This window comes from Pteropus medius, unplaced genomic scaffold (genome assembly GCF_902729225.1).
Source record: "Pteropus medius unplaced genomic scaffold, Ma_sr-lr_union100, whole genome shotgun sequence".
In the NCBI taxonomy this organism is placed as follows: Eukaryota; Metazoa; Chordata; class Mammalia; order Chiroptera; family Pteropodidae; genus Pteropus; species Pteropus medius.
This window is the reverse complement of record NW_024340851.1, coordinates 930,797-948,863: the sequence shown is the minus strand read 5'-3', so window position 1 is coordinate 948,863 and position 18,067 is coordinate 930,797. Positions and strand designations below refer to the sequence as shown.

At 36.5% G+C, this 18,067-nt stretch overlaps 1 pseudogene; it reads right to left on the bottom strand.

Moving 5' to 3' along the window:
• Positions 1–13,880: 13,880 nt before the first annotated feature.
• LOC120591751 (ubiquitin-like) lies at positions 13,881–15,532 on the bottom strand (annotated as a pseudogene).
• Between the last annotated feature and the right edge of the window lie 2,535 nt (positions 15,533–18,067).

Below are 18,067 nucleotides of genomic sequence, written 5' to 3'. Positions count from 1 at the left end.
ATGTCCTATGTTCACAAGAAAAGAATTATAATCGGGTTTTGAGACTAAAGGCTCTGTTAATTATGTTTAATTGGTCTAAAATGTCATTTAAGGTTGATATTTCCTTATTGATTTTGTTTGGATGATCTATCCATACCTGACAGTGGGATATTTTGATCCCCAAGTATAATTGGGGTTTGTCTATTTCTCTCTTTAAGCAACTACAACTCTGTAAGTAGTTGCATTATATATTTTGGTGCTCCCTGGTTGGGAGCATATATATTAATAAGTTAACTGTTATGTTTTCTTGATATATTATCCCCTTTATCATTTTGAAGTGTTCATCTTTGTCTCTCATTCTTTTTTTATGTTGAAGTCTGTTTCATCAGATACAAGTATGGCTACACCCACTTTTCTCTGGATGCCATTTGCTTGGAAAATCATTTTTCACCCATTCACTTTGAGTCTCTATTTATCCTTGCAGCTGAATCATGTCACTTGAAGGCAGCATATGGTTCGGTTTTGTTTTTTGATACAATCTGCTACTCTGTTCCTTTTATTGGTGAGTTCAGTCCATTTACATTTAGGGTGATGATTGAAATATGAGGTTTTTCTATAACCATTTTATCTTTTGTTTTTTTCTGGTAGCTTAACATTTCCACTGTTTCTTTGCCCTTGTGTTTCTGTTATTTTAGTTTGTTGGTATCTATTATTTTTCCCTCTGTTCTTTCTTTTTATGTTATGTGTCTCATCTCTAGACTTTTCATGTGTGGTTACCATTAAGTTTATGTAAAGGAAAGTTTCATATATACAGTAGTCTTTTTTCTTCCCTGTATACCTTATCTCCATTCTCCTTTGCAGATTCATATATTTACTCCCTCCCTTTTTCTGTTTTTATTGCCTCAAATTATTTCTATTTATGCTGTGAGTTCATTTCTAGTTTGCAGTAGCTGTCGTCTTTTTCTCTTTTTAAAGTGTTTTTTTTTTTCACCTTTAAACATTATGTAACCTTTAAATTTATAATACCCTGCTCTTAATAAGGGTTGCACTTTCCTGTTTCGGTCTCCCTGTTAGTCATCTTACTCATAGTTATGTATTTTTTTGTCCTTTTGTTTCAGGTAGAATGACCTTTTTCAGTATTTCCTGTAATGCAGGTCTTGTGGTGGAAAATTTATGGAGTTTCTATTATGTCTTAACATTTCTTTATTTCTCCTTCATATCTAAAGGAGAACTTTGCTGGATATATTATTGTAGGCTGGTAATTTTTTTCTCTCAATAGTTTGAATATTTGATTCCACGCTCTACTAGCTTGTAAAATCTCTGCTTAAACATCGAATGATAATCTAATGGGTTTTCCTTTATAGGTTACCATCTTCTTTTCCCTGACTGCTTTGAGAATTCTTTCTGTGTCATTATTTTAATATAATGTGCCTTGGAGAAGACTTTTTTTTTTGATTGAGATAATTAGGTGTTCTGTTTGCTTCTTCACTATAAGGATCCAAGTCTTTCTATAAATTTGGGAAATTCTGGTCGACTATTTGTTTGGATAGGCTCTCTGTTCCTTCCTTCCTCTCTCCTTCCGGTATACTCATTATTTTTATATTGATTTTCCTGATAGTTCTTGTAGAGTTCTTTCATTTTATTCATTCTCAAGTCTCTCTCTCTTTCTATCTGAGTTATTTCCAGATTTTTGCCTTTGATATCACTAATTCTTTCCTCTATCTGGTCAGCTCTATTTCCTAAGGTCACTATTTCATTCTTCATCTCTTTTATTGAGTTCTATTTGGATCTCCAGAAGTTCTATTTGGATCTTTTTAGAGTTTTGGTCTCCTTGGTAAAGAATTCCTGTTATTCATTGATTTTTTTCTTTGTTCATTAAACTGTGATCAGAATTTTCTTGCATCTTGTTGAATTTTTTCAGAACTGACATGTTGAATTCTCTGACATTTAAATCACATATCTCTGTATCTTTAAGTGTATTTTCTGGAGATTTTTTGTTTCCTTTCTGAGTTGTCTTGTCAGGTTGGTTTTTCATTGTACTTGATGGATTATTTCTCTGCCTAGGCATTTATGGCAATATATTCTGCTTTGAAAAAAAATTAAGTATTATGATTTAGTGATCTCCTTCTAACAGACTGATAAGAAGAGAGTTTTTGTTTGTTTTCCAGTAGGTGGCACACAAGCTTCCTACACTGCCCAGACCTCTGGATCTCTGCTTTGTGGCAAAAAATAAAAGTCCTCTATTCCCCAGAGAGGTATGTGTCTCCTCTGTGACCAGGTCTCCTGTGTCCCAGGGCTTTACCCCCATGAGAAAATGTTATGGACGATGGGGATCTGAGCCTCTGAAGAGCCCCTGAAGGCCCGGTATTACCCAAGCAGCCAGATATAGTGTTGTGCTGCTTCCTTCTAAATCACCCTGGATGGGTGGGGGTGAGTTGGGTTGGGAGAGGCCTCCAGTGTGTCTGACACTGTTTTTCTTCCAGTAATGATGGCTGCCAAGCTTCAGCTTCCTGGCCTCTCTATCTCCATTCCTGTAACTAGGACCAGTTGCAGTGTCTGTTTCTTCGGTTCCCAGGGTACTCACTGCTGCAGTTTCTTTTAGGGCCCGCTGCTAGCTCTGTGAGGGTTTGGGGAAGCAAGCTCTTGGAGGTTGGGGGTATGTGACCAGGCTCCATGACTCAGCTTTCTGTCTGGCAATGGCAGTTGCTAAAACACAGCTGTCACCCCTCTGTATTCCATCTCTGCCCTGGATCTGACCTGATCACTGGGCTCTGCTGTGCAGTATATGCTGATCACTCAGGCAGGACTGCTCCAGGCTACAGAGAATGCAAACCACCACCTAATTACCACTCCCTTTCCTTGAGTCTCATAGGGAGCTCCAAACTGCATCCGTAGCACTGGTCTCCTTTCCTCTCTTTGTCCTCATCCCTTGTTCCTCTTATTTTCTCAGCTTCAGATGTATGATGTGAAAATCTCTCAGACACGTTTGTGTGTTGGGCTCGGTGTTTTCTGTTGGATTGTAGCTGTTCAATTTGTTGTAATTTCAAGGAGACTCTTCATGCTGCCATGCTTCTGACATTACTAAAATATCTTTTTCCCCTGTCTTGCTTCCTTATCTTTTTCAAAATTATCTTTTTCCCCTATGTCTTGTTTCCTTATCTTTTATCAAAATTCACTTTCTCAATTAAGCCACCATATGAAATTTAAATGCACTTCTCCCTCCTTCTTCCTGCTTTATTTGTTTCTTTATATTTATCACCATCTTACATATTGTATATTTTACTTGTGTCATTATTTTCCATTTCATCCACTAGAACATACGCTTCACTAGAGCATAAATTTTTGTACTGAATGTTCCATGACATGAGGCTAGAGCACTCTCTTTCACATACTAGGTATTAAATATTTTTTGAATAAAAAGAAATAATATGTGTCTTCCTATTTCAAATATCATTGAATCTCTGAACTTATGAAACTTTCTTTTATCTCACATTTATGATACTGAACACAATTTTTAGAACTAAGTGTATATGTCATCGTACATTGTGATCCTTTGTACTCAATGTGTGCATTTTATTTATTCTCATTTATACATACTATTTCTCTTTTGAAAATCAAGAAGGTGGTACATATATACAATGGAAAAGTACTCAGCCATAGAAAAGAATGAAATACTGCCATTTGCAATGATATGGATGGATCTTGAGAATATCATGCTAAGCAAAATAAGTCAGATGGAAAAGGACAAGAACCATATGATTTCAGACATTTGTGGGATATAAAACAGAAAGCAACAAACATAATGAATAAACTCATAGACACAGACAATGGTATGAAGGTTACCAGAGGAGAAAAAAAGTGGTGGGAGGATAAAGAGGGTAAAGGAGGCCAATTATATGGTAGAGGAGGAAGACGACTTTGGGTTGTGAGCACACAATGTAATATACAGATGATGTATTATAGAATTGTACACTTGAAACTTATATAATGTTATTAACAAATGTTACCCTAATAAATTTAATAAAAACAAATAAACAGCACACCGAAAAATATATATGTTTACTTCATGTAATCGAATATTTAAAATGGACTTAAAACCACAATTAAATATTTTTTACCAATTACTAAAAAAAAAAAAGGTTTATGTGGAGTTGATTGCTGTAGAGGCCGGGGCCATTGTGAGCCTTCTGTACCAAATTGTCACAAAATAAGTCTATCTCTTCTTGGAATTAGCAAAACACTAAGGCTTTGGTACTGAAAAACACATATTTTTTCTGCTCCATTTATCTTTTCTGCATATTTATCTCACAAATATTATTTTTGACAACCTTCTCTCCCATTTAAAATGAAGAATCATTGACACCAGACTCTTTTCTTGTTTCTCCTCATGGTTATTTTTAAGCTCTTAGGTAAGATCTATGTCTGATGTCTTCCTGCCCTCTTCACAGTAGCCCTGGTTTTGGCAAACATTGTGTCAGTATTCCTGGCAAAATATCTTTCTCTGGTGTCCAAAGTGGTGCAAAGAATCACGACATATCAATAATTTTACTTTCTCATTCAGTGAATAAGAGTTTTATCTTTTATTTTTTATTGTTATTTATTTTTATTAAAATCATTGGGTGACTGTTTAATAAAGTCAAATAGGTTTCAAGTGTACAATTCAATAATACAACATATGTATATTGCATTGCGTGTTCACCACTCAGTTAAATTTCCTTCCATCACCAAATATTTGACTCCCTTTATTCCTATATACCACCCTCCTCTCCTCTTCCTTCTGGTAACCACTAATCCACTGTTCATGTCCATGAGTCTCTGTTTGTTTGTCATGTTCAATTGTTGCTTTCAGTTTTACATCCCACATAGGAATGAAATCATATGGTTTTCAACTTTTTCTGTCTGATTTTGCTTAGCATGATTATCTCAAGATCCATCCATGTTGTTGCAAATGGCAGTATTTCATCTCTTCTTAGAGCTGAGTAATATTCCATTGTATATATGTACCACAGCTTCTTTACCCAATCATATATCAAAAGGCGCTTCAGTTATTTCCATGTCCTGGCCACCACGAATAATGCTGCTATGAACATTGGGGTGCATATATCTTTATAAGTACGTGTTTTCCATTTTTTGGAGTAAATACACAGAAGAGGGATTGCTGGGTAATATGGTAATTCTATTCCTAATTTTTTTGAGGAAACTCCATACTGTTTACCATAGTGGCTGTACCAATTTATATTCCCATCAGCAGTGTATAATGGTTCCTTTTTCCCCACAGCCTCTCCAACTCTTGTTATTACTTGTCCTATTGGTAATAGCCATTCTAAAAGGTGTGAGGTGGTATCTCATTGTGGTTTTGATTTTCATTTTCATAAAAGCTAGGAAAGTTGAGCATCTTTTCATATGTCTGTTGATTATTTGTATGTCTGAAGTGTCTGTTCAAGTCCTCTGTCCATTTTTTAATTGGATTGTTTGTTTTTTTATTGTTGAGCTGTATGAGTTCTTTGTTTATTTTGGCTATTAGGCCCTTATCAGAGGCATTGTTTGCAGATATATTATCCCATTCAGTGGTTGTCTCCTTACCTTGTAGATGGTTTCTTTTGCTGTGCAAAAGCTTTTTAGTTTGATGTAGTCCCATTAATTTGTTTTTGCTTTTACTTTCCTTGCCTTTGAGGTCAAATTCACGAAATCCTCTCTAAATCTAAGGTCCATGAGTTCAGTGCCTATGTTTTTTTCCATATAATTTATTGTTTCAGGTGTTATATTCAGGTCTTTGCTACATTTTAAGTTAATTTTGGTTTATGGTGACAGATAGCAGTCTAGTTTTATTTTTTCCATGTGGCTTTCCCATTTTCCCAACACCATTAATTACAAATGTTTTCCTTTTTGCCATTGTATTTTTTTTTTGGCTTCTTTGTCAAAAATTATTTACCCCATATACATAGGGTTTTATTTCTGGACTCTCGATTCTGTTCCATTGGTCTCTGTGTCTGTTGTTCTGCCAATATCATATTGTTTTGATTATTATCACTTTGTAGTATAATTTGAAGTCAAGCAGAGTGATATCTCTAGCTTTGTTCTTTTTTCACAGGATTGCTTTGGCTATTTAGGGTCTTTTGTGGTTCCATACAAATCTGATGGTTTTTTGTTATATTTCTTTAAAAATGCCATTGGGATTTTGATGAAAGATTATATACCATCAAATTCAATAACCTAGAAGAAATGGACAAGTTATTAGAAATATATAACCTTCCTAAACTGAAACACAAAGACCTGAGAAATCTAAATAGAATGATCAACAGTAGGGAAATTGAAACAGTCATCAAAAACCTTTCAAAATGTAAATATCCAGGACCAGATGGCTTTATTAGTGAATTCTACAAAACATTCAAAGATGATTTAATACCTCTTCTGCTCAAACTCTTCCAAAACATTGAAGAAGAGACAATACTTCCTAACTCATTTTATATGGACAACATTACCCTGATATCAAAATCTGATAAAGATAACACAAAAAAGAAAACTATAGACCAATATCTCTGATGAATACAGATGCAAAAATCCTAAACAAAATACTAGTAAATTTAATACATCACCACATTAAAAAGATTATACATCATGATCAAATGGGGTACATTCCAGGAGCACAAGGATGGTTCAACATACATAAATTGATTAATGTGATACACCACATAAACAAAATAAAGGATAAAAATCATATGATCATACTGACAGATGCAGAAAAGGCATTTGACAAGATGCAGCATTTATTTATGATTAAAACACTTAACAAAATGGATACGGAAGGAAAGCAACTCAACATGATAAAGACCATACATGACAAAACTTCAGGTAACATCATACTTAATGGTTAAAAACTGAAAATCTGCCCTCCAATATCAAGAAAAAGACAAGGCCGTCTGCTCTCACTACTCTTATTCAATATGGTGCTGGAAGTCCTAGTTAGATCAATCAAGCAAGAGAAAAAGGTAAAAGGCATCAAAACAGGAAGGAAGATGTCACATGGTCACTTTTTGCAGATGACATGATTCTCTATATAGAAAACCCCAAAGACTCCACTAAATAAATGAATACAGTAAAGTGAATAAGAGTTTTTTAATTAAGTTTATTGGGGTAACATTGGTTAACACAATTATGTAATTTTCAGGTGTACATTATAATTTGACATCTATATATTCTATTGTGTGTTTACCACCCAAAGTCCAGTTTCCTTCAGCTACCATACATTTGATCCCTTACCCCACTCACCCCCCCCCTCCCCAATATTGACTCTACCCCCATCTACTTCCCTTCTCCTCCCCACCCCTATGCTCTGGTAACCCCTAGCCTATAGTCCATGTCCATGAGTCTCTATTTGTTTGCCCTGCTCATTTGTTGCTTCTAGGTATATATCCCACATATAAGTGATATCATGTGATTTTCAACTTTTTCTGTCTGGCTTATTTCGCTTAGAATGATTATCTCGAGGTCGTTTTTATACTGACATTTCCATTTTGAGAAGGAATAGACCAAATCAGAGATTGCTTTGGCCATTAAGCCATTCTAAAAAAGTAATTGCTTATATTGAGCAGAGCTTCTTTGGTGTTGCTAAGGAGAGGTTTTCAGTTCCCTTTTTTAAAGAATGAAAACATCATAAAGGGAAAACCACCTAGGTCTGTTGGCTGTAACAAGTTCTGGTACTTTATTCCCATACTTTACAGAGACCAAGAGTGGAAAAAACAAAGGAGCAAGGAAAGGGAGATTTTACAATCTGCAGGACATGTCAGAGAGATGAACAAGGAAGGAAATAAAGATACTGGGAAATACCACTAAAAGTGATTCTATTGTTTCTAAGATACCTGTCTTAAGCCCCCTCTCCTTCCAGTTCAATTCCTGTCTTATTCCTCTTCCTAGAATCTTTCAAATACAAATTCTGTAGTATATACTCTGCCTAAATGTGTCTCTACTCCCTTATATCCGTCTTCCCCATTTCTAACCCCGAAGATTCCTTGTGCTTGATTTCAAAGTTGCGATCTCAAATGGCAATTACAGAGATGTTCCTGTTCAAGGATTTGATCCCAGCTTTAATCACTAAGATAGGTTATTTGACCCAAAACATGGATGAATTCTCCTGCTCTGATTCACTATATGATATGTAGATATTTTGCAAAAAAGTACAAAAACATATACCTACATATGTATTGTGCTTAGTGTATTTGGGTAACACACCTCAACATTCAGTCACTGAAGTGATTATACTTGGTATTAGAGAGAGCCAAATTCCCCTGAACCCTGCAAGAGATGTATGAGAAACAATAAACACATACTTGTGCCTAGGCCAAATCGAGCTTGTCCATTAGTCTGGAATTCAGTGTCTAGGTAGTTGGTAATAAGCTTAATATTCATGACACAACTAAAGTTCTACATACTTAGCCAAGTCTTTGCTAATCAACCAAGTGCAAAATGTTCTTTTACTTTTGTAAGTTTTTACTAGATTATGGATCACTTACTATATAGTGTTCATCATTTTTTTTCACATGTCTTATCTCCTCATACACTTTTAGGAGATATCCTGGGCATGGTTCATCAGTTTGTCTTGATCGCTGCCTTCGTAATGTTTGTAAAGTGCTTCTCACACCTTAGGTACCTCTTTGCCTTTTGATTCAGAGGCATAAGCCCAAAATGGCTGTATGGAAGTCTTAATTTCTGTTCAATATAATCATTGTCGTGTTTCCTGGTGGAATAATTCCTTGTTTGAGAACTAAGACCTTTAGGCCAGCAAAGTATAAGTTTTCAGGGACACAAAGCAAAAACTTTGCCAGTGGATCACTAAGAGTAATAGTGAGTGTTACTACTCCCGTTTCTACCCCTTGATTCCTGGATCCACAAATTTAGACTATGGGAGAAACAGCATCAGATATTGAATGTTTATTTACAGGATATAAAGGCTTTTGGAGAACATTGTTCCAGCCCTGCAAGGTATTGCCACCTAACTGGCATAGTAACTGAGTTTTTAAAAGGTTTTTCTACCATTCTATCAAGCCATCTACTTCAGGTAGATGGGAAAATGATAAAAGCAGAGAATTTCATGAGTATGGGCCTATTTCCATGCTTTATTTGCTGTGAAGTGATTCCTTGAGCAGAAGTAATCATGTGCAGAATATCATGATAGTACATAAGGCATTCTGTAAGACCACAGATCCTAATTTTGGCAGAAACATTGTGTACAAGGGGAAAAATCCATATCTGGAGTAAATGTCTATTCCATTAAGAACAATCTGCTGTCCTTTCCATGATGGAAGTAGTCTAATGTAATCAACCTGTCACCAGTCTGATCACCCAGGGTAATGATACCATATCAAGGGCTCAGTGTTTGTCTCTGCTGCTGGCAAATTGGGTACTCATCAGAGGTTGTAGCCAGTGGGCCTTGGTAAGTGAAAGTCTGTGTTGCTGAATCCATGCATAACCTCCATCCTTGCTACCATGACTACTTTGTTCATGAGCCCTGTGGCAATGACAGGAGTGGCTGGGGAAAGAGGCTGGCTAGTATCCACAGATTGGATCAACCTACTCACCTGATTATTAAAATTCCTCTTCTACTGAGGTCACCCTTTGGTGAGCATTCACATGGAATACAAATATCTTCACATTCTTCACCCATTCAGAGGGCTCTATCCACATACCTCTTCTCCAGATCTCTTTGTCACCAGTTTTCCAGTTATGTTCCTTCCAAGTACCTGACCAACCAGCCAAACCACTGGCCATAGTCCATGAATTAGTATATAATCACATGTCTGGCCATTACTCTTTCCAAGAAAACTGAACAACCAGGTGCACTATTCAAAATTCTGCCCACTGGAACTTCTTCCTCACCACTGACCTTCAGGGATGTCCCAAAAAGTGGCAATAGTTCTAAAGCTGTCCACTTTCAGGTAGTGCCTGAATATCATACAGAATCATCTGTAAACCAAGCCTGAGTCCTCTCTTCCTCTGTCAACTGATCATAAGAAACCCTATGAGGCCATAGGTACATGCTGGTAGATAGAAGGTAATGTAATAAGAGTGGGGACCATGGGAATTTAGGCTACTTTCTCATATAACTTATGACTCGGGTCTTGTTTGAACCCAGTCTCATATATGTCATGTCCATTTGATGATAGAGTTCTTCTGTGAATGCCCAATTTTATGGCTTCATGGGCCAGACAACACCCAGTTCAGGTCACATTATAACTTTGTGGCCCATGGTTAAGTGTTCAGTCTTTACTAATGCCCAGTAGCAAGCCAAAAGCTGTTTCTCGAAAGGACAGTGGTTATCCACAGATAATGTCAGAACTTGGCTTCCAAAATCCTAAGGGTCTGTGCTGTGATTCACACTGGACCCACTGTGAGATGAACCTAAGCTAAAGCTACATTGATCACCTGACCTCCATAAGCCTCCACTATGACTGGTGGACTACAGTGACACTGGTGGATTACGGTGTCCAGCAATAACCCCAAATTTGACTTATTTTCCCCCAAAGCAGCCATCTAGGTAAAAGCTATACACCCCTCAGGGAAGGCTGGGAGGAAAATTAACAGTATATTTTTTGACAGTGTGTCCTTCCTCAAGGGGAATTAAAAGACTGAGACTCTTTGTTTTGATTACTCAAGTTTGACTTTTGTTTACTTGATTTCAGAACTCTTCTGATTAAGTAAGAATTTAGTAGACTATTCATTTATTTCTCTTCTAGGGACACCATGATCAACTAGCCAATGCTGTGGTTTCTGTGATTAATATTATTCTGAGTAATACCTTGAGTCTGTTGTACATTCATTATAGTAACCCTGACTACCTTGTCTTTGGCAATTAAGTGCCATCACTTGGTCCCTGCTAATTTATAAAAGTCATCCTGTTCTTCCAGAATGAGTCTTAGCACCAAAATCAGTATTAGCCAGCGTTCCCAAAAGAAACAGAATCAATAGGATATGTATACTTTTTAATTTTTAGTAATCAACTCACATGATTGTGGGGTCTGGAAAATCCAAAATTTGTAGGGAAGACAGGAATTTCAGATGAGAATTATGCTGGAGCCTTGATTTTAAAAACTGTAGGGCAGGCAACCAGCCTGGAAATTCAAGCAGGATTTCTATCTTACAGTCTTGAGGCAGAATATCTTCTTTACTGGAAAACTTGTTTTTATTCTTAAGACCTTCAACTTAATGATTGGATGGGGTCCACAAACATTATTGAGGGTGACCTTTTACTTAAAGGCCACTAATCATAAATGTAAATTATATCTACAAAATAACTTCACAGCAGCATCTAAATTAGTGTTTGACTAAGCAACTAGGTAACACAGCCTAGCCAATTTGATGCATACAACTATAACAGGCTGTTTCAAGGTAAACCTCTGTAATACATCTTATAAAAAAGATACACATTGAAGATTTTTAAAAATACTCCAATTGGGTAAATGAGTGATTTCAGTAGCTTTATAACTCCATAACATAAATTTAGCAACAACAAAACTTGCTTGTGAAGGCTAAGAGAAGAGATGTTAAGGTCTCTGAAGCACTCCATCTGATAAAGAAAATATTCAGTAGTTATAGTAATCCAGATTATTTTAGAAGCCATCCTTGCACTTCTAACCATCCTTATGTGGCATGTTTCTACTGGAAGGAAAGTGATTAGAAAGGCTTCAAGGCTGACACAGCTGAGTAAAAGTGAACTGACATGTATATTTGCAATCTGGAAATTCTGCCTCAAGGTTGATTGAAAAGATGATAATATTTCACTCTTTATCATATCTTGAATCATGGCAGAAAAGATGCTGCAGCCAACTAAAATGCCTGATTAAGCTATGTTACAAATAAACACTGCAGTAGATTTTCTGGATACAATACCAATGTGACATACAGACTGGCAAACAATCCCAACAGAGTGACGATGATGTTTGTAGAAGGTAGGACTAGATACTGGAAATAGTGAATGCCAGGTACTTTCGTAAATCTTTCATATGATCTCGATTTGTAAAAGCACTAAATTGCACATAATTCCTGTAGTGAAGTAGAAAAAAGTGACATAAGACTGTATATAAATAAAAACTTAAAGATACTTAACACTATGGTTTGGTTCAAGTAATTCAATGTTTTAGTAGGCTAGCATGCTAATAGCTTTCTTATAGTTAGACCTGGTTTCATAGTAGGTCATGCTGCCATGTAGAATTACTTATGGTGGCAGTTGATGGCAAAGACAAAATCTGTTTTCTATTTCAATGTTTTCTATACATAGATTGATGTCCTTATTTATGTTTGATTTTACTCTTTTGATTATTTAGCTTAAGCAAAGAAGTAGAAGAAATTTTCCTGCTCAGATAAATGTACATATTAGTATCACAGGAAAAAAATTTTGGACAGGTGTCTGATAGAGGATGGATAGGATTTCTTTTGTAAGTTAATGCATTAAAAAAGAGATAAAAATTGACACAATTAAGTTTCTTTGTGTAAAATGAACAGATTGAAAGAAAATCTGAAACTGAAGTGTTCTCCCTTTCTCTAAGCAGAAGCACTGGTCAGAGTTACTAATTCTTATACAGCTCCATAATAATTCTTTACATTGGGATGCTTCACATTTGAAAAGTAGCACACCTGAAACATCTTTTCTGTTCATCTCTATCCTTCTTTATGTCATCTACAGTGTCTAACTCCATTTCACTAACAGGAGCCCTGTGTGAGGTGGATATTCAAAACATCATTAATGTATTGAGCCTCCTCATGAAACACTGAAGGCACAATTCAAATAACAACTCATCCCTTCCTCTCTCCCTGCCTTCTCTCCCTCCTGGCTCCACCTCTCCCTGTCTCTCTCAGACCTTCTCTCTCTTTAAATTAGTTGGAAATGTTGGTGAGGAGATAGTGAATGTCAACTTTGGCTTAATGATTCATGTTAAATAGAAAGCAAATTGGAGATTCTGAGTTAGTGCAAAACCTAAGGAGAAGCATTGTGAGGAAACTTTTACTTAAAAAGAAAGCTACACAAGCATCTTATATCCCTTATAGGTATCTCAAAATTCTAGACCGATAAGATATACTATGTTTGGTGATATTTGCTACTAATAACTCCATCCCTGGGACATGTATTATTTTTGTTCTCAAGATTATTTTTGTTATATTTTTTTATGAAGAGAACTTTTAAGATGTACTTTCTTAGGAACTTTCAAATATACAACAAATATTATTAACTATAGTCACCATGTTATACATTTCATCTCCAGGACTTATTTATTTATAACTGGAAGTTTGTACTTTTGACCACCTTCACTCATTTTACCTATTCCCCACCTCTAGCAACCACCAATTTGTCCTCTGTACCTATGAGTTCAGTTTTTAAAGATTCTAAATATAAGTGAGATCATACAGTATATATCTTTCTCTGTTTGACTTATCTCACTTAGCATAATGCCCTCAAGGTCCATCCATGTTGTCACAAATGGTAAGATTTCCTTATTTTTTATGGCTGAATAGTATTTGAATACTATTCAATGTGTGTGTGTATGTATACACACACATTATATATGTAATCTTTACACACATACACCCTTTATTTGTCCACTGATGGACACTTAGGTTGTTTTCATGTCTTGGCTATTGTAAGTAATGTGGCAATGAATATAAGTATATAGATAACTTTTTTAAGTTATTGTTTTCACGTCCTTTGAATAAATACCCAGAAGTGGAATTTCTGGATCATATGGTAGTTATATTTTTAATTTTTTGTGGAACCTCCACACTGTTTTCCATAGTGGCTGTACCAATGTGTATTCCTACCAACAGTGCACAAAAGTACCCTTTTTCTCCGCATCCTCACCAATACTTGTTATTTCTTGTCTTTTTGGATAATAGCCATTCTAACAGGTGTGAGGTAATATCTCATCGTGGTGTTTTTGTTTGTTTGTTTGTTTTTACTGCTCCAGTCAATGAAAGAGAAACTTTATTGAGGTCCCAGGACCAAGGGGTTTGGGCAGGTGGCTGCTCTGTGGGCTGAAGAGATGGTGGAGGAGCCTTATTTGACTTTCTTCATGGGGCTTAGGTTGTTGGTATGGCCACACTGCTTCTTGCAGCAGTTGGCAGCGCTGGGATGCAGGCACACATAACACTTGCAGCAGATCATCTTGTCATCGTTGTACTTATGAGTGACCTGGCAGATGATGCTACCCCACAGACAAAGCACTAAGTGCAGGGTGGACTCTTTTTGGACATTATAGTCTGAGAGAGTATGGCCATCCTCTAGCTCTTTGCCTACAAAATTCAGACATTGCAGTCAGGTTTGATACCCTCCTTGTCTTGGATTTTAGCTTTGACATTTTCAGTGGTGTCATTGAGGTCAACCTTTAGTGTGATGGTCCTTCCCATCAGGGTCTTCAGAAAGATCTGCATCGCTGTGTCTTCTGGGGAGGCTACTTGGCCACCTCATTGAAGAGTAAGAGTTCTCATTGTGGTTTTGATTTGTGTTTCCCTGATGATTAGTGATGTTGAGCACTTTCTCATGAACCTGTTGGCCATCTGTATGTCTTTTTTAGAAAAATGGGTATTCAGATCCTTTGCCCATTTTTTCAATCGGACTGTTTTTGTTCCCAAGATGTATGACTAAGTGAGAACATTCATAGGAGTTACAAATTCAAATGCCTCCAAGTTCCAGAATGCCAATCTAAATTAATGATACCCTATCTGAAGGGAACAACTCATAATCAGCCCCAGCCTATTGTAGCCATTAAATAGCATTTCCATACCTTTTCATTATTTCAAGAGCCAGAAATCAGGCTCTTAGGTAAGATCACTCAAATTTTTAATCTGGGCAATTAATTCAAAATTGTTTGTTTGGTGTGTTTCTTTTTTGTAATTTAGCTTAAACACCATGTAGACCAGACAAAGCCAAAACATCACTTTGCAATTTTTGGTATGAGTTCTGCGAATCTCATACCCAAGAAACATCGCTGAGGATATTAAACCATGGGACATAGTAAATTCTGCATTTAAACTGAATGAGGAAAGGGAAGAAGGGAAGGGATTATCATTTATTGAACATCTCATATGTGCCAGGTACTGTGCTCAATACTTTATTTTCATGATTTCTTTTAATATTTTAAACTGCCCTATCAGCTATAGATACTATTATCTCTGTTATACACATCAGAAAACTAAAGCTTAGAGAGGTTAAGTAACTTGACCAAAGTCACATATGACTAATAAATAATGGAACCATGGAATCCAGGCTTGCCTATCAAACTTTTGTTCATTCTGTCCTAATAGGTTGTTAACACAAAAGTTAATAGGAGCTTACAGTTGGACTCCTTTTATTAATGTCATAGAATGGGATGTCAATACTTAAAGAATAAGAAAAAATGTCAACCATGGTATTTTTCTTTTCTCCCAACCCTTCAAGTCTTTAATACCCATTTCATTATTACTGCTAAAGTAACTTTGAGGTAATTTTACCATCTTTAATAAAACACCAATTCCCATGAAACAAGATCTTTATTAACTCTTTTTCAAAATCTAATGTGATGTATTTAAATATTAGTAGTTCTCCTTAAGAAAAAATCTTGAAGTGCATTAATTTCTCCTAACATGGAAAAAAAAAACCTCAAGTTATTCATTCTTCTTCTGGGCAGAGTGCTATTTAGCCAGCCAAGATCACATTAGAGCTAAGTTCTTCAGCCTTTTCAAGGAGCTGATTTTACAGGCAAACCTTCCCCTATCTCCATTTTCCTGCCAATATCCCACACCACCACCTTTCATATACATGTGGGTAATAATTACTAACCATCAAGCAGGCTCAAAGGAGGCTAAATGTGCCCCCCTATTTGTCTCTGCTAAATGATACCCACAATTAACTGAAAATTGGCATCAGATGCTCAAAGAAAAAAATTATCCCAAAAATAACTCAGACTGAAATACAAAGATATTTGTAAAGTGTTATGGCCCTATTCACAGCACTGACTTTCAAAGTAAAACAAAAGCAATTAACCAGTGAATTTTGAATAATATATGTAAGAAAGGGTGTCTGCTAACTGCTTTGTTGTTTGAATGATGCCTTTTATCCATGTTATATGGCCTTTAAATAATCTATTTGGATCAAAAATCTCAGTGGGAAGTCCTGGGGGATAGAGCCACTGATCATCAGTCGTGTACCATAGTAAGCCCACTCCTCACCAAATCTGCTAGGCAAAGCTGGATCTATTATCAAAAGGAGTAGGGCATTGGCTATCACCAGTAACTTCTATAGGGTCTCAGGGACAATTTAATGAGCATCTATATGCCCAGAATTTAATATTATACTAAGTTGAGGAAAGGGAGAAAAGTAGTATAGTTCATATATGTGAGGAGTTGGCAGGTGCTTGAGTTGGTGGTATCTGTCATGGAAACATTTATTAAGTATCAACTAAGATTTCTCCAAAATGAAAGTAAGCCCCATGGGGGTACAAAAGATAATTAAGATGTATTCTTTTGTTTCCAAGAGTGTTCTCAAATATCTGATACAATGGAGAACTCACTCAAATACTGGTTTCAAACCTCAACTTAATTTCATCAGGTTCCAAAGGCTAAAATCAGGAGAAACCAGTCTCCCTTAAAGCTATAGTTGTGGAAATTATAATATAGTTTTCAAAGATTTTCACAGGAAAAGTCACAAAATAAAGGGTGGTAGTGCATGAAACTCTCTCTGTGAAACAATATTTTATCTATTCATCTGTTGGGGAATACTTACGCTGTTTCCATATTGGTTACTCAGAATGATGCTGCAATATACATTAGGGTACAGATACCTCTTCAAGATAGAAATTCTCTCTCTCTCTCTCTCTCTCTCTCGTTGCTTAAAACAGCATAACTTTATTATCTTATATTTTGGAGGTTAAAAGTCTGAAAAGGTCTCACTGGTCTCAAGGTGTTAGCAAGGCTGTATTTCCCCTGGAGAGTCAAAAGGAGAATTTGTTTTCCTGCCCCCTTTAGCCCTCAGAGACCACCTTTACTCCCTAGAATGTATCCCTTTCCTCATTTTAAAGCCAGAAGTGTAGCATCTTAAAATATTCTCTCTCACTCCAACCCTCGCCTGTGTCCCTACATTCTCCCTCCAACTCTTTTCCTGCCTCTCTTACTTACTTATGAGGACCCCTGTGACTATACTGGGCCCATCCAGACAACACAGGACAATCTTCCATCTCAAAATCCTTAATTAAATCACATCTACAGGGTCCTCCCACCTCATTCCTAATCAGGCAACATATGTACAGGCTCTGGGGATCAGGGACTGGACATCTGTAGGGGGCCATTACTGTGCTACCTCATATTGGGGTTGCCTCACTATCCTTTGTTTGGCTTCTCAAGTCTTCCAATACACAGATTACTAGAGTCAACAAGGTAGGAAGTTCTTCTCCTTCAGATACATACACAGAAGTGAGATTGATGAATCACGTGGTAATTCAATGTTTAATTTTTTAGGGATCTCAACGATGTTTTCTATAATGGCCATACCATTATGTAGGTGCCTTAAAGGAAGTGGTGAAATTAATCTGAAAAGTTAAATCCCTCTAATCTCCCTCACCTTCCTTACCCATTCACTACCACCTACCAAACTATCTATATCCATATCTATCTTTACCTCATTTTCCCTGGTTTTAATTGTGCAGTTGTTTTCCTTTCATTCAAACAATTATCCCTCAGTTCCACCTTTGACTCTGTCCTCTTTAATCTTCTTGCTCCATCAGACATTCCCTTTTATTCTTTTGACCTATAAGCCTGTTCAACTCTCTTCCAACATATAAATACAAAACAAGAAACATGCTGTCCCCACAGCCCCCACTTATTACCTCCCTCTCTCTCCCCTTTCAAACCACCAAACTTCTTGAGAGAGTTGTCTGCCTTCACTGTCACCAATTTCTCATCTTTCATTCTGTTTTCAATGTATGCACTCTGGCTTCTACCTTCAAAAGTCCAATGACACTCCTTTCACTAAGGCTACTATTCACTTGCCAAACGCATGTATATTTTCAGTCCTTCTATTAATGGGCTTCTTTGCTGCATTTGACACGATTATGTCTTTCATGTTGATAAA